At 47.3% G+C, this 24,544-nt stretch overlaps 1 protein-coding gene across 2 annotated transcripts in view; it reads left to right on the top strand.

Moving 5' to 3' along the window:
* Positions 1–24,544, top strand: part of FOXN3 (forkhead box N3) — a 199,967-nt gene that overhangs the window by 4,732 nt on the left and 170,691 nt on the right. The window contains exon 1 of one of the 2 annotated variants that reach the window (XM_052696165.1): positions 13,608–13,711. The exons of the other annotated variant lie outside the window; for it this stretch is intronic. The gene's annotated coding sequence lies outside the window, so the exon portion shown is untranslated. Of the gene's footprint in view, positions 1–13,607; positions 13,712–24,544 lie in introns of those variants that run through there. 2 annotated transcript variants of the gene reach the window in all.

The following is a 24,544-nucleotide window of genomic DNA, read 5'->3' as shown; positions in this document are numbered from 1 at the left end:
TGCATCATGGAACTGACGCCCTTCCTGATGCTGTTCTCCAGTTGCTCAAAGGTTCAATAGAACCAACTTTTACTGTCATTCCTTGGAATTATTCTGGCTTGAAGAGATTCACCTTCGGCCTGTGCTGCCTTGTCTTTGCTTTATAACCTATCACACTGTGGTGTTACAACATCCATCTGCAGAGATAATCTTTATTTCCATCTTTCCTGAACAGCACGTACCTTTCAAGGATTTGCAGAGCACAGGTAAATAGAGTAGCTTTTAGGACAGTGTTTTTGTTACGCCTTTCAAGTTTTTTTTAATTCTGCCCTAGTGGAGGCTGAGTAGCCATTTCTCCAGCTTTTCTTAACCTTATTTCCTGCTTTAGGCTGGCAGGGAATAGAGGTGTGTACTTTCACAATAATTATGCGGGGTTTCTCATGCTGAATTTTACTGTGGGATTCCAACCATAATAATTCTTTTTAAAAAATTTTTAAAGGATTGCTTTCCAAATGTGCCAAAAAAAAAAAAAAGCATAAAATCTTCCCCTCTAAACCTGTTTGTCTTGTCTGAGGAGCAGGTATTTCAGGGTCTTCATTAGGAATATCTGAGCTCTACAAATGCCATGCTAGTGTTTGCCTCTGCTCTGGTTGAAGCCAGTGCTCTTAGCATGTTCACCACATGTTCACCACCTTCCCTGTCTGAGATGTGGCAGAGACAGCAACCTCCTTGGGTTTTCCCCATCCTTTATTGTGTATTCCACTATCTATCTGCTATGAATCACTCATAAACCTAGCCTAATCATGACAAATATGTGAAGAACTAATTTGTTGTTCATAGGATGAGATGAATTATGTTGAATAATGAAGGCACTGATGCCACTAACTTGGTTTGATTTGTATACGTTTAGACACATTTAAAGTCAATGGAGAAGTATTTGCAACTTGCAAAGCCCAAATGTTTCCTGGTTATTATCTTCCCTTTTGTAATAATCAAATTCATTTGCAACTAACCACAACAAAGCAGCCCAATAACAAAAGATTTATATTGTGTTGGCAGTTGAAATGGTCATTTGATTTCCAATGGGAGTCTCTTGACGGGTAGATCCTCAGCAGTGCTCATTTTCAGGTCTACCTATTTATGCAATCTGTATGATTTACCATGCCACAGAGAAGAGTCTATTACAGCTTCTGCAAGTAAAGTAGATGCTACATTAGATAGCCAAGTTTCCTAGAGCTATTAGCCATATAAATACAAGATGAATTGTTTTCCTTGCATTAGGAAATCAAGGTGAGACTGCTACAAACAATAACAATATATCAATGTCTTTAGTTTTCTATTAAGCTCCATTTGCCTGCAGCTCTGCCAGCTGAGGGCAGAGTAGGTTGACCAGCTCAAGGAAGTAACATTTCTAACATCCCAATTCAAAAGGGTACAGGGCCATATTGTGGAAAAGAAGCTTGTATATTATAATGTTTTCTTGAATCAAGAACTTGATGTCAGTCATGCTTTTCAGTTGTAGAAGCCTGTTGTTTATTGCAGCAGCACGTTTTGTGCAAGTTCCTTCCTGATTTATGATGATTCACATTGATAGACTTCTAGTCTATGACACTGCCATTGCAAATGATAATTTATAACAGCTTTAGCTCTGCTCTTTCAGTGCTGGCTTTCAAGGACTGGAGCCAAGAGCTATTCAACAGAAGTAAATCTGGGAGGAAGTTCACTTACTATGAATATTAATTAATGTTTATATACTACAGTTTATTTTGTTATGCAGTGATTTAATTCAGACAATCCATAATAGTGCTGTATGGTAGAAGAGAATCAGTAGCCATGTGCTCAATTCATTTCAGAGATAAACCTGCTTCCATTCATTTTCTTTTATGGCATAACCTGAAAACAAGCTTTAGTCAATGTGGCAGAAAGGAGTGTGTGTAAGGTGGTGACAAGTGGTGCTTCTGTATTCTCTGTAATTATGCAATAAAGAGGAGATGTTCAGATTTACCTCCAAGCCCTTTCCCAGTGTTGCTCTTCCCATGTGAGAGTTAACCTCTTCACTTTGCTGCTTTCTTCTTATTCAAACTAATCATCTCCTTGTAGAGATGCTAGTGGAAATGATTGAGACAAAGGGGTGTAGCATCATCTTGATGCTGAAGAGCTTTCAGAGGAGGTAAGTGCGTGACTTCCCAGCAGAACGAGAGAAGAATACACAGCTGAAAAATCTTTCTTCATTTCTAAGAAAAACAGGAATGGCCAGGTCACTGCTGGTTATGAACATGCTTGTATTTTTTGTGTAGCACTGTTTTATATTTTGTAATCAAAAGCCAGTATTTTATTGGGCTATACTCTCAAAAGGTCTCATCTCAAAATACTCTCATATAAAAATCTGTCATAAGAATAAAACCCCAATGGAGACTATTAGCCTCAGCATTTTTTTTCCTGTTGTCAGCTCTTCCCTGCCTTAAAGTATGACCCCAAAGCCCCGAGCTCACCACTAAGGAGGCTGGATGTGGAAGCCACGCAGCAGAGCCTGTTGGGTCCAAGCCCTTTTTGTAAGAGGGAGAGGTGGCTGTGGCTCCAGTCTCTGGGCTGCCTCTCTCCCTCTGCCTGCAGAGCGCAGCCATGGCCCCTCAGAAGGCTGCTGCTGATGCCTGTCCTTGCCCAGTGGGCACACCAGCCTAAGGAGACCATTCCATGCATGGTACAACAGATAAGCCATAGTTTGTGCCTACTTCAGTAAGTAGCTCGACAGTGTAGCATATCATTGTAATGGAGAAAAAAAACCTTATTCCTTTAAATTAGATGTTAGGAATTACAGCTGGACCTTTAAGGTGAAGGAGATTCAATCCATTCAAGTGGCAGAACAGCCTTCAGTGCATTGCACAGCCTAAGGAGAGAGCAGAGTGTTGCCCACTGTATTTACTATCATGTTTGTTTTGGGAGCTAAATTATTCTTACTAATTCTGCTAGCAGTGTAATATGCTGTCTCAGTAATGGAAAGCATATGAAAGCAAGCAGATGGCGAGAGCAGAAAAAACCCAACCATGTCCTGATAATGTAGTAAGCAAGTTCATTTTTTTGGCATTAGGCTTTCATAACCGAGGCATGGTGATAACAAGTACAGACACATTTTTAAAGCACAGTTCATCAAAAAATATAGCCGGTTTCATTGCAGAGCAATGGAAGATTACTTTGAGTCTCTTATATAGATAAAAGCTAGATGTGAATGTTGTTGAATTAGACCCATCATTTATTATTGCTGGCAGATGATTGACAGCAGATACTGGTCTCAGCGATGCCATCACAGTCCTGTGATCACTCATATCTTCATGAATGTAGAGTTTCTCACCCATTCATTTGCAAATATGTCGCCACCTTGTACTCCAGAAATGCTTAGATACAGGGTGTTATTGGAGTGGGCAGTACTGGAAATTCCAAGTATTTTATTTTGCTTCAAAAGTATTCAGTCTCTGGTTGGAAGTTGTGAAGTTCAAGGTTGCTGCTTCTTAAATATCTGCATATCTGCAGCATGCATGGATCCCACCTGGCTTTGGCCCCATTCCCTGTGAGGAAGGCAGCGCGTGGGGAGTGCTCTGTGCTCAGCATGGCTGGAGAAGAGTGGCCTTGCCTTGCTGCTGAAGCAAACAGCACTAGCATGCAGTTTTGGGAGGGAGGGGGGAGGGTGGAACCAGCCTGACTACTTCCAAACCACTTTTTTTTTTTTTTTTTTTTTTTTTTTTAAAGTCTCTCAGGTCAAAATATGGGCAGAAGCAAGACCAGATTCACTGTTTACACAATGTATCATTTTAAGGTTCTTCAGAGAAGTAATACGTTAATTTTTGTTATGATTTCATTTTGAAGCAATGCAGCTGCATCTTTGTGTGACATCTCAAGTGGCTCCAGCCACGCACTGTGAGATGTGGCAGCAAGCAAGGCCCTGTCTTTAGCTTCCAGGAGTTTGATTCAGAGGGAGTAAAGGCAGAGAAGCTGCCAACGCTGCTGTGTGGGGAGCAAGTGCCAGTTCAGGGAGTGAACAGAACTGAGCAGTGATCTCTTCTGCAGGGAATGGTGTGAGGAGAGACAGCCTCCCTTCTCATGAAACTGTGTAATTGGTATTGGTACAATGCTTATTTTTCATCATTCAATAACGCAGCATGTTAAGTAATGCAAGGTTTTTTTTTTAATATTTCATATACATCTGGTTCATTCCTGATTTGAAGAACCAAAGGCAAGAAAGCCTTTCTGAGAGCCTCGCTCTTGCTGCTTCCTGAGAAAAGTTGTCTCCCTTTATCTTTTTGTAGTAATGGATGCTGATTTAACCTCCTTGGAGATTGTGTTTTTTCTTCTGTGTTGTCTTTAGTGTCTCCAGGAAGTGGCAGGGGGTATTGCTCAGGAGATGCCTTTGGTGGCATTAATGGTTCTGTGTTAGGGTGGAGGCTGGCCACAAGCTGTGTTCTTCAGGGGTCGATCTTGGGACCGGTGCTCTTCCACGTCTTTATCAGTGACACAGACAATGGCATAGAGTGCACCCTCAGAAAGCTTGCAGATGACACCAAGAATTGATACATTAGAGGGAAGGGAAGCCATCGAGAGGGGCAAGCAGGAGGAGTGGGACCATGAAAACTTAATGAGGTTCAATAAGGGCAAGTTCAAGGTGCTGCACTTGGGTTGGAGCAATCCAGATATTTATACAAACTGGGGGAAGATTTTGAGAGCAGCCCTGTGGAAAAGGACTTGGGGGTCCTGGTGGATGAGAAGCTGGACATGTGAGCCAGCAGTGTGCGCTTGCAGCCTGGAAGGCCAACTGTGTTCTGGGCTGCTTTAGCTAGTAGGGAGAGGGGATGATTGTCCCCCTCTACTTCCCCTCTACTTGGCTCTTCTGAGGCCCTATCTGGAGTACTGCATCCTGGCCTGGGGCCCCCAGTAAAGGAAGGATGTGGAGCTCTTAGAGTGGATCCAGAGGAGGGCCACTAAGGTGATCAGAGAGCTGGAGCACCTCTTCTTTGAGGAAAGTTTGAGGGAACTGGGATTGTTTAGCTTTGAGTAGGGAAGGCTCTGGGGTGATTGTGGTTATTGTGGCTTTCCAGTATTTGAAGGGAGCATATAAACAGGAGGGGAGTGGCTGTTTATGAGGGTGGATAGTGATAGGACAACGGGGCATGGTCTTACACTGAGACAGGGGAGGTTTAAGTTAGGTATTAGGAGGAAGCTTTTCACTCAGAGGGTGGTAACACTGGAACAGGTTGCTCAAGGAGGTTGTGGATGCTCCATCCCTGGAGGCATTCAAGGCCAGGCTGGATGTCGCTCTGTGCAGCCTGGTCTGGTGGTTGGTGACCCTGCACATAGGGGGTTGAAACTAGATGAACATTGTGGTCCTTTTCAACACAGGCCATTCTATGATGGCCCCATGTCCTCTCTGTTTCATTACCCAGGCAGGAGGTGGGACTACTGTTGCACCTTGTTCCCAGCTGTTTTCTGCTCCCAAGGCTGTGCCACCTATCTCATTGCTGTGGCTGCTTCTTGTGGGGTCTGGGAACAGATGCAAAAACCAGGTGACACAGGAATGCTTTGCTGCCAGTGCAGGGCCTGAGGCTATATCATGGTGGAGTCTGGGCAGGAGCTGATCTGCTTAGCAAGGATGGGATAGGACAGGGTCTGCTCTAATGCTGAAGGCCCAGCTCCAACCTCTGGGGGTGGGAGAGCCTGGTGCTGACAGCCAGAGGTCAGGGCACATTGCTTCCTTCTGCTGCAGTGTCTCTGCTATCTGCAAATCCCTTCAGCAGTGGCACCCACTTGTTCCCACTCTGTTTAGGCTAAAGCCATTGGATCTGTCTTCAAAGCAAAGTGTTGCTCTCCCTGTGGAAAAATCTTGGTCTTGCTCAATCTCCACATCAAGAACTTTCACTGCACTCTCTGTAAGCAACTGTTATTTTTGGTGTTTGTCCTGCAGTGAGCCATAGCGTTTTGTGTCACCATACTTCTAGACAAGGCTGTGAAAGCAGTAGAGCACTTTTCCAACAACTGATGCCTGATGCTGCTGCTCAAAGCCAGCACAAAGCCTTCCCACTGCCAGGCCTGCCTGCCCAGGGCTGCTGTGTGCTGCTTTATTTCTAGGGTTAGAGGGGGAGGAGGGAACAGTATCTGGGTATTTAAATTAGCTAATAATAATGGAAACAAGTGGCACTATGGCCACTTCCTAAACAGAGGCGTCTGTAGAGTTCTGACCCTGTTGGGGAGCGCTAAGTAGGGACTCATCAGGCCAAGTTGTCACTGCAACTGTGCTGGGCAGCCCAGGAGTCCACTGGCTCCTTGTAGGGGTGCTGGAGTAGGCTGGGAGCATCACTCCCCTTCCACTGTCCATGCACTACTGGAAGTGCCACAGCCCTGCTATGCACAAAACCTTTCTGAAGTCTTTTGACTCAGTCTCACACATCTGAGTCTTGTAACCTTGCTGCTGGTTCATTTACAGGAGGGACAGAATATATTACAGCGCCGAAATCTCATGGGCAAAAAAGTCCTAGCACCTGCTGGCTGGAGCCCATGGGCTGTGACCTTTCATCTTCTCCAGTGTTGCTCTTTCCCACAGAGGAAAATACAAACATGTAAAGAATTCCTGTTATTTCAAATATTTCACCATGGTGTTATCTAGCCTAGTCTAAACAATGGTCCCACTTGCTTTTGAGAGTTGTGCTCTGCAGGGGAAAATGGTAACAAATGTTATTCCCAACATATTCACCCCCCCCCACCACAGGGACACAGATATTTGTGATGTGGAGTGGCAGTATGCTCCTGGAAGCATCAATCCAGATATATATTAGCTGAAAAAAAGAGAGAAGAAATTGCCCCCCTTGATGTATTCCAAACTGATCCACCCAGAGGAAGATCCACGCTGTGATGCTCCTATCCTGGATGTGCTGCCACTTAATGCAGGAAGTGGATCACATCCAAGGCTCTGGGAATGTGTGGAATGTGTCACTTGCCCCATTGCCTTAAAAACAATAAATCTCTAAAACCTCACTAAAAGCTGTAATTCTGCAAAAGCTGCAGCCATGGCAATTATTTGCTTTCATATTCACTGACCCAATAGAGGAACCATGCTGTGAACACCCTGACTCTAGTGTCAAATGCCTGGACAGCCAGACTCAGATGTCCAAACACAGCCAGACTTCAGCCTGAATACAGATAGCAAAGCTTATTATGACTAAATTTATGGCAGCCTGAGCCTGAATGTGAACTCACCCACTGTGTTACCAGAGATCTGAACCTGGATTTGGCTGCCTAAATAGCTTGGGTACTAGGTCTTGAAATTACCCAGTTGTTGGCTGAGTCTGCTCTGGAGCTGGAGATTTATTTCTTCAGGAGGCAGGAAAACACGTTGTGTTGCCAAACTACTTCCAGTCTTTCCCAGAATTACAAGTCAGGGGATGGTGGGTAAGTCTTGTGATTTTCATCCTACAATCTAAACCAGATGGGCTACTCTCACAGCATAAATATTTAAGCAAAGAAAAGCAAAAAAAAACTGGCAGAAAAGTTCAGTTTCCTAATTAATTGTGTTATTATGAATTTGCACTATTTAACAAGATGTGCATAAAGCTGTTTTACGGGATATCTTGATCACCTTCTTTGATTCATCTCAATAAAATTTGGAATTTTTGTTTTTCTTGGAGATAATGAAGTAATTGTAGAATAATAACGTGGCTGTGGTTATTGGAAACAGAAAGATCTCAGCTTCCAGAAGAAAAGATTCTCTTGGTGAAGCTCATGCGATATTAATCCAAAAATACAAATAAGTGGAGGTGATCCAGATAGCCTGTGTTACTAACGTCAGCCCAGGTGAGGTTGACAAAGCAGAGCGTGGGCTGTGGGATGTGAGGACAGGGTGAGGAGAAAATCTGTGCTAGGCTTCCTGGTCCCTGTCCCTGGCAGAGTAACCAGCAGGCCCCTGGTCACCCACTGCTCAGCACCACAGGCCCGTTGCTTGTGTCAAGTATTTGGGATAAGAACTTTGAGGTTTCCTTTTTGGAGAAGCGTTGTAAAGATACAAAGCCTGAGAGCAATCTTCAAGGTGGAAGAGCTGTGTGGGAGACCCTGAACGTGGGTGATTCGGTCACTGTTAGTGTTGATGTGAGGTGATTTATCTGCACCAGACCTGGAGACACAGATGCTGTACCTGAAAACCTAGAGGACAGGGGATGTGGGACAGAGGGAGTGGGAGAATAGAGTGGGAAATGGACACTAGTAGGAGTGTAGAGGGGAGCAGGCATTGTTTGGCTTCAGGCTAGACCTAGAATGGCCAGGAAGACTGCATCCTACTGGCTGCAACCAAAATAGTGCCTGTAACTACTGAGCACGGTTCAGGATGTTGAATCAAAGAACAGGAATGAGAGAATTGGTTTTACAGTGCATCACAGAGCAGCCTGCTTCCCAGCCGTCCCCTCAGACAGGTACGCAGGACAAAGCTTGGCAGTACCAGAGCGGCTTTATGAATGTTTTCTTGCAGTTTTACATTATTCTAAAATCTGCCTTGGTCACTGCTGAGTAGTCGTCAGTTTTCTTCCCTCTGGCAGTAGAGCACGTGCTGCCTTGGATCCCAGTTCCACGAAGTTAACAGAAGCCCTTCTCCTTATTTTTTTCTTTCAGTCTTCCAGCATTTCTGCCACTGAAGATCCTCTTCTCTGGCTTCAAGTCGAAAAATCTTTGTGGCAGATTTGGCATTGCCTGTAATAATTTATGAATGTGATGTGTTGACATGTTTACTGTGTGCATACATTGAGCTACTTCAATCGCTGGCTTGTCAGGAAGCGTACCCAGGGGAGAACAGATGAATCCAGGCATGTGGTTTGGAGGAAACACTGGGGAGCTGAAGCAAGCGCCCTTTGCTGTGATATTTTGGCTGGGCTCCTGCTGGGCTCAGAGGAGACGTTTCCCTGGGAAGACATGGGGGCCTGTGAAGGAAGGCATGGAAGACCCTGGGGAATTCACAGTGAACCATTTAAATGGAGGTTTTGGAGAGCAAGAACCCCAAAGAAACTGAAAGTGCTCAGATCTGCAGTTATCTAATTCAGTACGTGTTGGCAAGACTACAAGATAAAGTGGATGTGGAATATTTTTTTAACTGCTGTGCCTTATTTCAGTGGTTAAATGGCTTTTTTATTTTATAAACATCATTTAGGTTGCACAAGAGAGCTGAATGCCTCTGTTCCCATGCCCATGTGGGAGCATGGTGATTGCGCTGGGTAGGCTGGCTGAAGTTTGGCAAAACTACCTCAGCCTGCCTGCAGGAAGGTGAGAACTTGAGGGCTGGCAAAGGCAGAGGGGAAGAAAGGCCACTGACTGCTGAAGTCCAACAGTAACCGTAACAATACCATCATCTTTCTTAAAAGTCCCAGCACGTAATTCTACCAATGACTTTTATTAAACATTTAAGCCTTAGCCTTCAAGTGATTCATATTTGTTACAAAATACCATCCCATTAACACAAAGTACAAGCCGAAACAAAGTTAATGAGCCCTAATGCTTGCCAGATAATTCAAAGTTTAAGAGTGATATTAACAAAAATAAAATAAGGAAGAAATCTACTTTCATTGTCCACCAGAGAACTTGAGTTTTATCCTTCTGGTTCATAAAAACAAGTCTATTGCTCAAGTGGCTCTTACACTGTTATTAAAGTTGTTCCAGAGCACATAGATGTGCATAATTAAGTACCCTTCTGTTACATAAGGGCCTGCCTGACTGTCCAAGGGGAATGTGAGGGGCTTTTATTCATGGCATCAAAGGGAATGGCAATACCCTCATCCCCTTGTACTTCACTGTGTTGGCTGGGGTTGGTCCAACATGGTGCAGTGCCCAGGACACAGCACTGGCAGAAGGACTGCGCTCTGTATGCCTGGAGGCAATAGGAACATGGCCTGAAACGTACGTGAATGTTTGTCTTATGGAAATCTTCAACAGAACTCAAATCAAGCATCCAAAACACTAAGAAACTGCAAAAAGTCATTACATGTCTGAAAGTATAGACTGAGATATTTTAATTGTCTGTTTTTGCAGTCAGATACTAATGGCAAATGGGGAAATGGAGTAAAAATTGCTGGTATCTCCCTTGAAAGCACATGATGTTGCTCAAAGTTCTCCTAGTTTTATCTGTGTGCTCCAATGAAGAGACTAAACACAAGAAACAGAAAGGGACAACAGTAAAGTTGTAAAGTGCCATTTTGGAAGGGATGAACAAGCACTGTATAGTGACCAGTTTGCTACCAGAGTTACATTCCTTGTCAACTGGCTCCCAAGAAGCAGATATTAACCCTGTGGGCTTCCCAGCCAGCACAGTCCTGGCAAATAACTTTGGAGGTGAAAAAGGGAGTGGGTAATGCCACCACAGTGCCCATCTGCAGCAGCTTCTGACTTTGCTCCTTGGTAAATGTGAGATGGTGCTACCACAAGGTCTTACAGTGCCACAGCCGCCGTGTAGGCGCAGGCATTCTCTTTGTGGAACTGGAGTAAGCCCTATGGTGAAGGACTTCTCTGCAGACATATTTGTCCTCCAGTTGGAGAGGAGGCCTCGCACCACAGGGCCATGAGCTAATATAGCACAGGTGCTGCTAGGCTGGCAGCTCCCTAGGAGAGCAAGGCTTAATACAAAATGTGAAAGGGAATCAGGCAAAACGGGCCAACTTGGACATGGGAGAATGTTCTGCAGCATAAATCATAAATTCTCCCCCATTTGGAAAGAGGTAAGAATTTTATCTTCATTAATTTCAGCTGGCAGATACAGATAACAAAGCGGCTCTCCCTATGGGAGAGCAGGAATCACTGAGGCTGATGTGAGGAGACAAGATGCACTTGGAGACAGAGGAAAAATACAGCGCTGAGAAAGTTTCCACTGTTAATATTTTTCCCTTGCAAATGTGGGTCTCCTAAAACACTCCTTTCTTTAGGAAGGCTCTAAATGAAGAGGAGGTGGGAAGCAAAGTTACAAAGCACGTAAGAAAGCCTCAAATACATGAGTGGGAGGAAGGAGGACGGAATGAAAGAATAATGAAGCTTGCCTCACTGGGAGCAGTCGGAGGCAGGGAAACACTCATACATGTGTCTGCACTCCGCAGGAACTCAGGCTGAGGTCTCGGGCTGCTGCAGTTGGTATGACTGCAGCACAGAGCATTCAGGTGGCCTGAACTAAGGACAGAGAGGCACTGGTACTGTTTCCACCAGGAGTTACCTGGCTCATGGATACATACAGAAAAGTGCTGCCTTTGTAGTGTTGATGCAGGGCAGACCTGCGAGGGGTGACAGCACCTGCAGTGTCTGCAGAAATTGTGTGGCTTGGGGAGTACCTAAGCAGGGCCAACACTGGGCCATGCCTGGAGGCTGCCACTGCATCTGTGAGATTCGTACACCTCTGTCTCAGCACTGGTGAGGCTTCACCTCAAGTACTGCATTCGGTTTTGGGCCCCTCACTACAAGACAGACATCTGTATGTCCAGAGAAAGGGCAACAAAACTGTGAAGGGTATGGAGCACAAGTCCTAATGGGGAGTGGCTGAGGGAACTGGCATTGTTCAGTCCAGAGAAGAGCAGGCTCAGGGGAATCACTACTATTGCTTTCTACAACTCCCTGAAAGGAGTTTGTGGTGAAGTGAGAGTCGGCCACTTCTCCCAGGTAATGGCAATAGGATGAGAGGGAATGGCCTCAAGTTACACCAGGAGAGGTTCAGGTTGGATATGAGGAAAAATTTCTTCTCAGAAAGAGTGGTGAGCTATTGGAATAGGCTGCCTAGGGAGGTAGTGGAATCACCATCTCTAGTAGGGTAGATACGTACAAATATGTAGATGTGGCACTGAGGGACGTGGTTTAGTGGGCATGGTGGTGATGGGTTGATGGGTATACTAGAGGATCTTAGTGGTCTGTTCTAATCTTAATGATTCTATGATTGCCACATATGGAGAGATTACAGACAGGTATATTTTTATTTAAAAACAATTCAGAGCTGTCTGTTACTGACATGGTGCCCAGTGCCCCGGCTTCAGCTGTGCCAATACCTGTGCTGAAGTACTCAACTGTCCCTGGACTGTGTGCATTGTGGCCAACCCAGGCGGTTCTGCTCAGTGTCCCCAGCAGATGCGAGCTGGGCTAGGAGAGGGGCTTGGACAGACAGGGCTATGAGCCTGGTTCCTGAGGCTGCTGCCTCGGGAACCCTGGGGCTTTGTGTTTGCTTGGGACAAACTGAGTGCATCCATCCCATGAGGAGTGGGCAGCAGGGGGCAGGGCTGCCCACCCTAATGGTCATTATCATGGTGTGCGCCAAAACTAAACCAAGAGTAATGGGGGGCTTTTCTGTGAGCCCCCCAGCAATCATACGCCTCCAGTGTCACAGGATAGGCTTGGACGAATCGAGGTAAACCTGCAGTGAATGACTGAATGCCCTGCACGGGCCTGGCCATTCCCTGTGGGTGTGTGGCAGCGCCAGCAGTTCCAGCTGCCCCCACCCTTTGTGCTCACAGCTGGGGCCTGGGCTGAGTCCTGCTGTGTCTCCTTATGAGTAGAGCCATAAAGCAGCTTTGGTTGGGTCAGGCTGTTGCATTGGGAGGAAACTGAAAGCCCACCCAGTTCCCACCCCTGCCGTGGGCTGGCTATCCCCTGGCAGACCAGGCTGCCCAGGGCTCCATCCAACCTGCCTTTGAACACCTCCAGGGATGGGGCATCCACAGCTTCTCAGGTCAGCCTGTGCCAGCACCTCACCACCCTCTGTGTAAAGAATTTCCACCCAACATCTAATGTAAATTTTTACTCTTTTACTTTAAAGCTATTGCCCAGGTCACTCTCTCTCCTGTTTATAATAGTGGAAAGCCACTGTGAGGTCTCCCCAGAGACCTCCTTCTCTTCTCCAGGCTGACTAAAGCCAGCTGGTCTTTGCAGGTGAGGTGTTGCAACCATATGATCATCTTCCTGCCCTCCTCTGGACCCGCTCCAACAGCTTCATGTCATTCTTGTGCTGGGGGGTCTCAGGCTCGAACAGAGAACTCCACATACGGCCTCATGAGGGCAGAGCAGAGGGCAGAGGCTCTCTGTCCTTGCAGCCACCCCTCTGTTGATGCAGCTAAGGATTCTGTTGGCCTTTTGGGCAGCAATCTCACACTGCTTGCTCATGTCCAGATTTTCATCTGCCAGGAGTCACAAGTCCTTCTCAGGAGGGCTGCTCTGAAGGAGTTCTTCTCCTGATCTGTGCTCAGATCTGAGATTGCCCTGACCCAAGTGCAACACCTTGCACTTGACCCTGTTAAACCTCATTAAGTTCCTGCATGCACACTTTTTGAATGCGTCCAGGTCCCTCTGGGTGTCAGCTCAGCTTGCTGTCATAAGGAAACTTGCTGAGCATGCACTCAATCCTACTGTCCATGTCACCGATAGAGTGCATTGTCACTGATGGAGAGCACTGACCTCGAGACGAATCTCTGGGGGACACCATTTCCCAAAGGCCCCTACCTGGACACGAAGCGGGCGGCAGCAGGGCGGGGAGCAGAGCTGGGCGGGGCGGGCGGGCGGGCGGCGCTAGGGCCCGGCGGGGCGCGACGCCGCCGGCGGCGGGAGGAGGAGGAGGCGGTGCAGGCGGGGCCGGCAGGCGGCGGCGCGGGCTGCGGTGCCTCCCGCCGCGGGGCGCGGAGCGGGGCGGCCGCGGGGAGCACCCAGCCCACCCCGCGGCGGCGGAGCGAGGGGCGGCTGCCAGGAGGAGGAGGAGGTAAGGGCGGCGGCGTCCGGGCGGCGAGGGACTGCCCGCGAACCCCGGGACAGGGCGGCGGCGACGAGGTGCGGCCAAACTTCTGGGGCCGCCGCGAGTTGCCGGGGCTGCCCCGCGGGGTTCCGCCGCGCCGTGCTCAAGGGGGCTGCGTGGCGCGCCGCGCGGGCTCTGCCAGGGTCGGGTCCCGTGGCGGCGGGGCACTGCCCGGGGCGCCCCGCGCCTCCCGCCGCCCGCGCGCAGTGAAGGGCGCCGCCGGGGCGGCCCGGCCGGGGGCACGGCGTGCTGGCGCTGCTGCCTCTTGCCCGCGCCCGGCCCTTCGCCCGCGCTCGGTGCTCCGCGGGGCCGCTTCCGACCCGGCGGGAGTTGCTTCGAGTTCGTGCCTTCAAAGAGTGTGCGCGCGTCACCGCCGCCCGGGGAGGGGTTTCCCGTAACCCCACGGCGGCAGTTGGGTGTACGCTCACAGCGGTGAGCCCGTGCCGCGCGGCGCTGCTCTCTTCCCCAAACTTCCGTGGTGGCGGCGGCACGGCCGTCCCAGCGGCGTTGCGCTGCCGGCCCGCGGCTCTCCGGGGCGCTGTGCCTCGGGGCGAACCCTAAACAAACACGAGAGAAACGAGGTCGTGCGGTAATAAACGGTCGCCGCGTCTCTACGGGCGCGCTGAACGGGGCGGCGGGGCGCCGGCTTCCCGCAGCGTGCTCCTTACGGGCGGTGAGCGCGGAACGGCGGCCCCGAAGGTGTGACCCCGTCCCGCGCCCCCGAGCGGCCCTCGTGTTCGGGGGGGCCGTCCCGGGAGCTGCGAGAGCTATAAACACTGCGCTGATTGGCTCAGAAATTTAGACACGGGAAGCGGATGGTATCTAATAACAGACAAGTGGAGACAGTGTTGTCATGGAAACTGAGAAGACTCCCCCCATTTATTTAAAAAAAAAAAAAAGAAAGAAAGAAAGAAAGAAAGAAAAAAGTCTGCATATCATCAGAAATGCCTGCAGAACGCGTTGGCTTCTGTTGCCGTTCCCACAGCATCTGTTGAAACCCGAGAAGGTGCCTGTCAAACCAAGGTCATCCTGCAGCCAGCCACACCGCCCGCCGGCCCGGGCTGCGCCGAGGGGGAACGGGCAGCGCCCGGCGGGGCGGCCCCGTGTGTAGGGAGCGGCCTCGCGGCGGGCAGCGCCCTTTGTTACTCCCCGTAGCAAAATGATACGAAGGTGGAACGGTGTGGAGCCGGGCGTTAGGGCTGTTTCGCGGCTCCGACCTCACCTGAGAGAGACGAGAAGCAGGGGGTTATGGGCAGCCACTGCAATTGGTTTTAGTGAAAAATCGCCTGTTGGTTGTGGAGTGCAGTTTGAGGACAGAACTGTAGATAGGAGAATAACGTGTACTTCATTGTGTACGAGTGCAGCATGAGAAAATAGGGCTGTTATTTTGGGCATTTAAAGTTTTACTTTGTTGGGCTATTGAGAGTTTATTGTGTATGGAAGGAGAGGAATTTTGCTTCAGAACAGCAGAGAGGTTTCCTCAGCAAACTCCCAAGAAAAGCTGCAGTGCTTCTGCTTATTTTCTTGTGCAGGAGATGATTTCTGGTGTCCTTGATGAAGATGTCTCAGAGCGTCCGCTGCATTTTCTCCAAAACATTTTATTTTCTTGCTCCTTTCCATCCTCACTTTGCAGTGACCAAGCTGGGAGAAGTACCTGAGTGCTTCACCATGGGACAAAGCATTGCTTTGAAATCTCCAGCAATCTCTGCTGCCCTCCCTGTACTCTGCTTGCAGATTCCCCTTTCTGTGTTATTGGGCAATCAAGCGGTATGGAGCAGAGCAAATCCTGCAGGGGCATCTCAGCCTCCTCTAGGGAAGGGGCTGGCTCTGTCCCTATATGCGGACAAGTGGCCCTGGGGCTGCACTTCGCCTCCCTTCTAGCCAGGTGCTGCTTGGAGTCTTCTTGGAGTGTGTATGGGGAAAGCCTGGCATTGGAGCGAAAGTGGGCTTGCGTCTAGAAAGAATTTCCTGTTGTTGGGAGCACCCTTATCTGCAGGAAGTGTGTTGGTTGCTTGCTTTCCGAGTGAAGGAAGAAAATGGGCTTGGGTGCTCTCTGGATTTACCCTTGGTGGTCCTTGAGGTCTCTGCAACTGTACTTGGCTCTAATGGTTGTAGTTAGAGAAAGTCCTGCAATTCCAGCCATTGCCAGGTGAAATGCAAGTAGTACAGTTCTTGTGGTGTTGCCTGCTTTATTTATTTTTTAGAATTTTATTATACTGCCCTCCTCCCCCTCAAGCTCTCTGGGCTACGTTTTCAAAACCATGCCATTTGTGTTTTATACTTTCTGAGCCTAATTAATGATTTGAATATTCAGTGTGGATACTCACAGGTGATTTTTTTCTCCCTTAGAAAGGAAGATCAAAAAGTGCACCAGTTATTTTACTAACAGGATCAATCCTTGTGCTCCTAGCTGCCTTTTATCCTGGATCATAAATCACCTTTCTATACATATAAAATATCCATGGAAATTGAGCATAGGATACTGAAATGTAACACTTCATAGGGGCTGCCCAAGATTACAAGTCAGTAAATGACTCCTTAATTAGCAGGGGCTGGGTGGGATGTGGAGATGGGAAGGCCTGGGCCGACTGTGCAGCGGTGGCTTGGGGGTTGCTGTGTTTCTGCAGGTGGGGAGATTTGGGGAATAAGCACCAGTTCTCTGCTGTCAGCTCGCAACAGAATATTTACGGTGTTAGACTGAACTTCTGTAGAGGATTTTGGGAGTGGGAACTATGGAACAGTTGCATAAACTTGTCAGGAGCTGCTCAGCTTGCTTCATGGAGTAATTTTTGATGTGGGGCATTGTGGAAGTGGGGGCTGTGGCTGCAGAAGGGGGTGCTGGGGCTGAGGGCTCTCCAGGAGCTGAAATAGTACTGGAGTGGTGTTGTCCTGCCCAGTGGTGGAATTTGCCAGTTCATGACTTGAGCCGTAACGCAGTGCAGCATGGCCTTGGCCGGCAGCTTGAAATACGTCTGTGAAACCGCACTTGGCTTCTTACCTACTGCTGCGACCAAGCCAAAGTCAGACTTAACAAGAATAATAATAATGAAAAGGGATCTGATAAAGCAGCATTTTCTTGTAAAATGTGAAAACTATGGCTGTGTTTTTTCAGAAGTGATCAGCTGGTTCTGGAAAACCAGCATGAAGCTCTGTAAGGAGAGGCAGTGTTCAGAGGATGGCTCTTCCATAGAGTTTGGAAGTTCTTGTTTGCTTAAGATGCCAGAAGTTCAGCTGTCAGGAGCCAGGGCAACCTGGACCCTGACTGCCATTGCTATAAGGCTCAGTACCTTTGCTGGGGCCTGAAGTTGACTGCCAGAGGTCTGCACCTTGGTTATGTGCAAAGCCCAGGGAGGAGCCAGGCACCCCATGGTTGGGCACAGAGTGTGGGATGACCCATGCTGGAAGTGCCTGCTGATGGACATAGGTGGTGGGTAGAGTTCAGCGAGGCTTTTTAGATAGTTTGAGCTGCATGGGACTGCTGCCCTGGTGTTACCCCAGCTGCTGCTGGTCATCTCTGTGTCTTGTGCTGTGGTGGGGACACTGAGTGCTCAGGGGTGGTCTTTAACTGGGGGTGCTGCTCTCTCCTCATTTTCTCTTTAAGCATAAGAATCACTTCTTGTGTTTGTGATCAGGTAGTGGGAGCGGCTTCCTGGCTTCAGCTGCAGTGCTCGTGGGTGTGAGCAGAGGGTGACTGGTAAGCCCTGCAAGCCTTTTAGTGACAGATGAATGGTTGGGGCCTTCTTTGGGCCCTGTCTGCATCTTGGGTGCTGTGTAGTTAAAAGGCAATAGCAGCTATCGTCCCCCACCCTCCAGTTACCTCCTGCAGAGCCTGGCATGTGTTTCCCAGTGTGGACTCTGGGGTTCCCCATGGTGGGGATGTGACTAGCACAGCATGGCAGCAGCTCTGGCCTGCTGCCTCATCAATGTGGGTGATGCACACATGTTATATGTGTGGAAAGCACTCCTAAACCTCTTGAATTAACAGTCAAGAGGGAATGTAGACAGGCTACGTCTTTCTGGTCCTTTATTGGTGTGGATTTGTTTGTCGAGGAGGATCAGAAGTCATGGTGCCTGTTGGCACTTGACCTCTCAAAGCAGCAGCCTCCTTCAGCCTGACCTTGATGAGTGCAGCCATGCACCACCACTCAGGGTGCAGTTTTGGGGCTGCTTTTCTGCTGCCTTCAGTGCACCAGAACCTCTACCTCAGTAACGCCCAGCATCCTCTCTCATCTTGCTCTCATTTCCTCCCACTGCTAATTCATGGCCACCGGGCTCACCCTGACAAGAAGCAGAGGCATGAGGGAGTGTAAGGGATCACTGAAGATGGTAGTGAGCTGAAGTCCTCTCCCAGAACTGGGTTAAATCTTGCTGTGCCCCAAACTCCAGCTTGTTTCCATAAGGATTTTACAGTAGATCGTTTGCAGCAGCCACCCAATTAATATGCTAATTTTAATAGCTGATTTTGTAAGGTTTTTTTTTTGTTTGTTTTTTTTGTTGTTGTTGTTGAAGGTGGAGAAAGGATCCAAATGTTTTGATCCTATTTTTATCATTATCTTCACTGGGTTTTTCTCACTCTGTGCTTTATGGAGAGGAACAAAATTTTAATAATTCACTAATACACTTTCACTTCATTAACATTTAATCATTCTGGCATTGTGCATGTGGTGAACTCCTTAGTACTCTCGTTAAAGGCCTGGTTGTGGCCCTGTAGTCTGACACCTCTCCAGGAACAGAAAAGCCTAAATGCAGGTACTGGTTTGACTTTCAGGAAGAGTTTATTTATTTATTTATTTCTGATAGATATTAAATTAGGGGAAAAAAAAACCCAACCTGTTATTTACTTATTTGTTTTTACAAACATACAGACAAAGATAGCAGTGGTTAGGTGGAGACGCTGTCTGCCAAGCTCTGAGCCTTTGCAAAACCTACTGATGTGGTCTGGAAAGTATAAAGGGCCTTATTATGGTATCACTGGCATCAGTTTATGCTATGACATGTTTGGTTTAAGCCAGTGAGGTTGATGGCTGAACTCAATGACTCAATGACATGAGTCTGAATTATGCAGGGCGTATTCAGGAAGCAGGAGAAGCTCAGTACAGCTGGGGGTGGGCAAAAAACTTGTGAATTGCAGGTGAAGAGTGAAGGGCCAGCTAGGATCTTTGGGAAGTGATGTGTCAAAGACAGAGTGGCTTCTAGCAGGTCAGTTGCAAATGCAGGAGGTGCTGAGAGATTAGGCTGAGAGTTTTTATTTGTCCATCTGTGTATTTGCTTTTAGAAGCAGTGGAGCGTAAGCTGTCTTGTGAATTGGTACAATGCTATTGAAGTATGTGGAACTACTCTGATTTACACTACCTGGAGGTCTGTGCAAAAGTATCCCAAAAAAAGGAAGGATATGAAGCAAGGAAGAGCTGAAAGAGGTTATAGACCTGAGCGATAGAGTGAGTGGAAGTTTGTTCAGAAGTGATAGGGAATGGGGATGTGGGAAGGATCAGAGTGTCCAGAGCTGCTGTTTCAGGACTGGGAAGGCCAGAAGATGGCATCTCATAGAGCCACTGCAGGGCAAGATGTCAGCCAGGATGGAGGAGCGGCACAAACTTAGCAAACAGTATTTGGAGTTGATAAAGGGAGTGACATGGTGTTCTTCAGAGGCATGAGCTATGAATAATTATGTGGGCCTTGAACCCTTTATCAAGGGGACAGATAATTCCTCAGTGCTAGCAGTGAAGGATTATTTATTTATTTTTATACCAGCTAGTCAGTGTTATCTTCCATCAAGGGGCTCCACGACATGGCCATTGCTATGCTGCTGATAATAGTATCAGTGTTACCCAGTTGCTCATTCTCCATAGGAGCATTATATCCCACGCTAATGGACTCTGCCTGCTCCCTGCACTGTTTGTGCACTGTTTATTCCCTGCCAGCTGTCCTTCTTCTTGCCTTTTTGTGTGAGTTTCTTTCTACTCGAATGAGGACGGCTGTTTTTGGTGTGACGTGGGCAGCTCAGGAGTCCTTTTGCAATCTGGAGCAGTTTTCTTCTTAATTTTTTTCCCCATGGTAATTTTCATTCTGAATTTGTTTACAGCCTTACTACTATCAGATACTGTTTCCATGTCAGGGTGAGAGCTGGGCTAGCAGGTCAGTGAGGAACTGTGTGCCTCGCTCCGTCCTAGGTATGGTGTGGAAAAGAGATTTTCTTCCTGACCTTGAAAGCCTACAGCCTGAATAAAGCATTAGGAGCAGAAATTGCATCAGTGCAGAAGTCCCCACACTGGTATAATTGTTTGCCTCTCTTTCGTGTTTCACACACTTTTAAGTTCTTGTTGCCTGCTAGTTATATATGAAGATGGGGAAGATTTGGAGAGTATGCAAGGAATTATTGATGTTTCTTCAGCAGCTGCTGCTAACCTGCCTATGTTCAGCAGATTTTATACTGTCAAAAACAGTTTCAACACGTGAATGAATGGGAACCACATGAATATTGATCAGTAGAGACAGAAACCACCCTCCCATCTCTTGCTCAGACAAAACAGTGATGATAAAAAAAAAAGGCAGCAGGAATCAGCCCACATCTTGTTTTACTTTAAAAGTAGAACTTTGTTTTGGTAGAGTCTCCCAGATGGTAGAGCTGGAATCAAGCTTTTCTTTCCAAACCCAGTGAGCAAGAGTTGCAGCCTGGGTGCCAAAAAGGGGTCTGCCACATCTGTGAGTGGGGAAGTGGCTTGGCTTCTGCAGGCATTGAAGCCAGCAGAGTAACACTTTGCAAAACCCTGCCAGCCTTCCTCTGGTTCCAGTGTGGGAACAAGTGCTGGCTAAAAGTGAAGCCTGTTCTACTTCATGCCAAAATCTATGGACTCTTCGTTTTTTTGCTGATATCTGTGAAACAATCAGCTTGAGTGAATATCTCAGCATTTGATCAGGGTAGATGGTTTGTATTTAAAGTCTACCTTTTGTTCATTTGTGGAAAGCTCCTGTGGGGTACAGTGGCACTTACATCTGATTTTATGAATGCAAGACTTGATGCTCCACTGCTATCATTGATACAGTGATAATGGTTATTATCCATTTGTATTCTAGTCATAGGTAAGCGGTGTTAATATTTTGCTCTTCCCCAGACACCCTCACTCTCTCAAGCACATTCTCTGTTGATATGCGTGGTGATTTATGTCAGTGTTCCCATGTGCCAGTGTGAATGATGTACGTAAGGCTCTTTGGAGCCAGCAGATGGGATGACCTCTTCATACACACTGATACATTGCAGCATAGATTTATACTGCTGTAACTGTGAAATCTATATCTTGTTATGAACAACATGCAGTCCATTAATTCTCTGTGCAAAATATAACAGCTCTACCAGGCAAGCCAGGAGCAGAGGGCCAGTTCGGTCCTCTGGACACAGTTTTGGCCTTCACTGGTGTGCAGACCCCTAAGTGTGTGCACTCATCTCCACCTCTGGTGGCTGCTGGAGCAAGTGGAGAATGGGTTGTCAGTGTGTTTTATTTCTAGTGGCAATTATTTCTGATGTCTGATGACCAAACCCAGGTAGCAGCCTTTCCCCCGGCAGCATACTCACCAGGTAGCTTTCTTGGCTATCTTGGGCAATGAAACTGCAGGAAGCTAGTTCCCTTTATGTTTAAATTTAACAGTTAATGAGGAGATGCAAACATGGACAGCAGGATGATTGAAGCCTTCATAGCAGTTAACAAAGCTAACTTTCTTCCCCTAAAATGCTATAGCTTTAGCCTAAAAAACTGCTTCACCTGTGAGCTGCAGAAGGAAGCATGGTTAGATTATGGAAGTAGTCTATAATGCATTAATTACTGCTGCCAGTAGTCATCTTTCATTCTAAAAGCAACTTTCTTCATGATAGAAGCCGCAAAAGAGATTCCTGTCCTACTTACCTTGTGTAAAATGACTCAGCTCTGCTGAAGCCAGGGGTGGATAGCTGGGGAGAAGGCAGTTTCCTTTTTTGCTAGAAAGCTTGAATGCGACATTGTTTTATTTCTGCTCATTAAAGTTAATAACACAGCAAGTGTATTTTGAAGTTAAGTATTTCTGGGATTTCTATGTGTTAAATAACAGTGAACAAATTTTATAGTCACTCTATATATATCATATATATATATCATTTTGAGCTACCTTCCATCTATTACGTTTTATCTGCCTGCAAAATCCATTTCTAATTCTGGCCATATCTGCTTTGTGATCACTTGCCAGAAATCTATGCCCAGGTTTCTCCTTATTTTAGTGAAATATCTCTGCTTCAGCACCTTTCCCAAGGTGGCAGATCTAATCATGGCACTATCAGTTATCGCTTCTCATTTCCTTTGCTAGCTCTGTCAAATGCAATGCACAGCCTAACAAAATGGCATTCAGATACTCCCAGTGACCACCACCATTTCCCTATACTTGTCTTGGCACAACCGGAATTGCACGTGGCTTCCTCAGCTCATGTCCTTCACTCCAGGAAGGTGGCTTGTGAGGAACTGAGTGCTGTGAGCAGAGTTGATACTGAGCAGGTGGCGTAGGTGCCTCTGTTTCTGTTGCTCATCTGGGCGTTAGATGCCGCAGCTGCTTTTCTGAGGTGGAGGAGGGGAGTGTTTTGTTCATGGAGAAAGCCACCAGCCCTCCTTTCGGCCTGCCAATGCCTGCAGGGTGCCTTGGGAGCTCTGCCCCGTGGGGGTTACAGAGCCAGCCTCTGGGGGTCCTGAAGTGGTCACTTCCAGTATAGTACTTCAATGGCAAACACAGGCGCTCGTGGCTGGAAAAGCAGTTCATTGCTGTGTTTTATTCCTAGCTATTTCTGCGCTGTAGGAAGGTAGAGAAATCTGTGGTAAAATAATAATTAAATGCTGACAGTACTAAATTTCCACCCAGCGTGAGTTGGCAGCAGTTGCAAACCAAAACATGAGGTCGTTAAAGAAAGAAAAAACTGATTAAATACCTCTGTGTGCTTTTCTGATTAGCTATTCTTAAAAAGAGCATGTGGCTAAAATAGAAGGGTGTACTTGACAGCAGCAATTGCTTTTTTGGGGAAAGGTAAAATACTCCAGTTCTACTGTGTATATATACATATATGTGTGTTAGAAGGAATTTCTTGCTGTTCTTCACTACAGGCACTTATATCTTAGTGATCATCCATTTTTAAAGAGCACCATGTAATCTCCCTGCCAGGAAATATGTGAAATGCCCTCAATATTGCATTTCTGGAGTGAAGAGTTATCAATGACTAATGTGCTCAGGCGTGGTTTGGTCTCATTTCATTCTGTCTTTACAGAGCTGACTTCATGTTTCAGAGTTCCATGGCCCTGGTGAACCTCGCTGTAGCACTGGTGATGTTAAAGCACTGCTAGGCTCATGACTAGGCTGTACTGTGTGCCCTGTGGACACATGGATAAATGGACTAAAATAGTAAAAAAAGGGTCAGAAGGTGCATTTGTAGGTTACTGCTTTTCACCATCCTGTGATGTGCTCCAGTGTGTGAGCTCCATGAGTGTTCAGGGGCTGATACCTGTAGGTATTCTGAACAGCTCCTGGATCCTCTGTAGGGGATGCTGATGGAGATAGTGAAGATCCAGTACTGGTGGGGATGGTGGCAGTGACACTGTGGGAGAGCTGTGGCTGCTGCTGGACCTGCAGGAATCCCAGAAGCAGGTGTGAGAGCTGTCTGGGGACATTTTGAGTTAAAATGTATGTAAAGAAGCCCCAGTGTGATGGATAAGTCTGCCAGCAGCCTGGCTGGTGTCAGCTGGGATGCTAAGCAGCCATCCGTGTGTGCCAGGAGCGCCTCTGAAACATCTGTGAGATCCATGTCCTAAATGTGCTCGTGAACATATCCCAGTGTGGAAAATGTCCAGGCCCGTGTAGCTCCTGCTCCTATCACATCAGAGCAGGTTGAAAACCATCATGTGCTTATCCCACCTCATCTCTACAGGGTCATCCTTTCCTTCCTTTCTCCCAGTCCCTTCCTTTACCTGCATGTGAGAAACTGAGGAGCAGGGAGATTGAGAGAGAAGTTTTCCTAAGTATTGCAGACTGTTTTGTTGTCTGAAGATGTGCCTTAGTGTAACACAGCATTTTATTGTGATGATGTATTCCTGTCTGCACTCAGAGGTTGTGTGTGGTCAGTGGTCTTACAGGCATTACTTCTGCCCTGGAAAGGTTTGTCTGAAGGGAGTTGGAAGGAGGCTCAGGCTATGTGGTTACAGATTTACTCAGCACTTTTATTAGACTCTCCTACAGGCAACTGGGATATTTGTTTTTTCCCTGGGAGCAGTATTGGATACGTTTTTTGCTTTTTTTTTTTTTTCTTTGCTGTTTGTTCCAGAAAGCAGTTTCTCAGGAAGAGTCATTCTGGTTTAATCTCCAGATTATCTGTTTGTTTGTTTGTTTTTTCCCTGGGATAAAGCAGCTGAATAATCAGCTAACCCTGATTCAGGCAGAGTTGAGGGCTATGTATGGGCATCTGTGTAGGGATTCAGATCAGAAGAGTGCTGCTTGATCTGTATAGATTGAGCGTGAGCATGGTAGTTTGGAGCCTGGCTGCTGTGCAGGATGACTTGAGCACTCCGGAGTCATTTCCAATTTAGAAAACTGAGCCAAAGGTGTATTTGTGCAGTTGTCATAATGGTTTTGGAGTATAAGAGCAGCATCTGAGAGCAGGAGGATGACCCTTCTCTTGCAGTAAGATGTGCCCAGCAAGAGGGCTGGGCTGCCACCATCCTGGCCCTGGCTGAGACAGATGGACCTATGCCCACCTGAAGGTGCTGCCCTGCCATGGGCCTGGCTTGGATGGTGCCTTCC

The sequence above is a fragment of the Tympanuchus pallidicinctus genome, unplaced genomic scaffold, assembly GCF_026119805.1.
Source record: "Tympanuchus pallidicinctus isolate F22 unplaced genomic scaffold, pur_lepc_1.0 scaffold3, whole genome shotgun sequence".
Taxonomy (NCBI): domain Eukaryota; kingdom Metazoa; phylum Chordata; class Aves; order Galliformes; family Phasianidae; genus Tympanuchus; species Tympanuchus pallidicinctus.
This window is presented reverse-complemented; position numbering and strand designations above follow the sequence as displayed.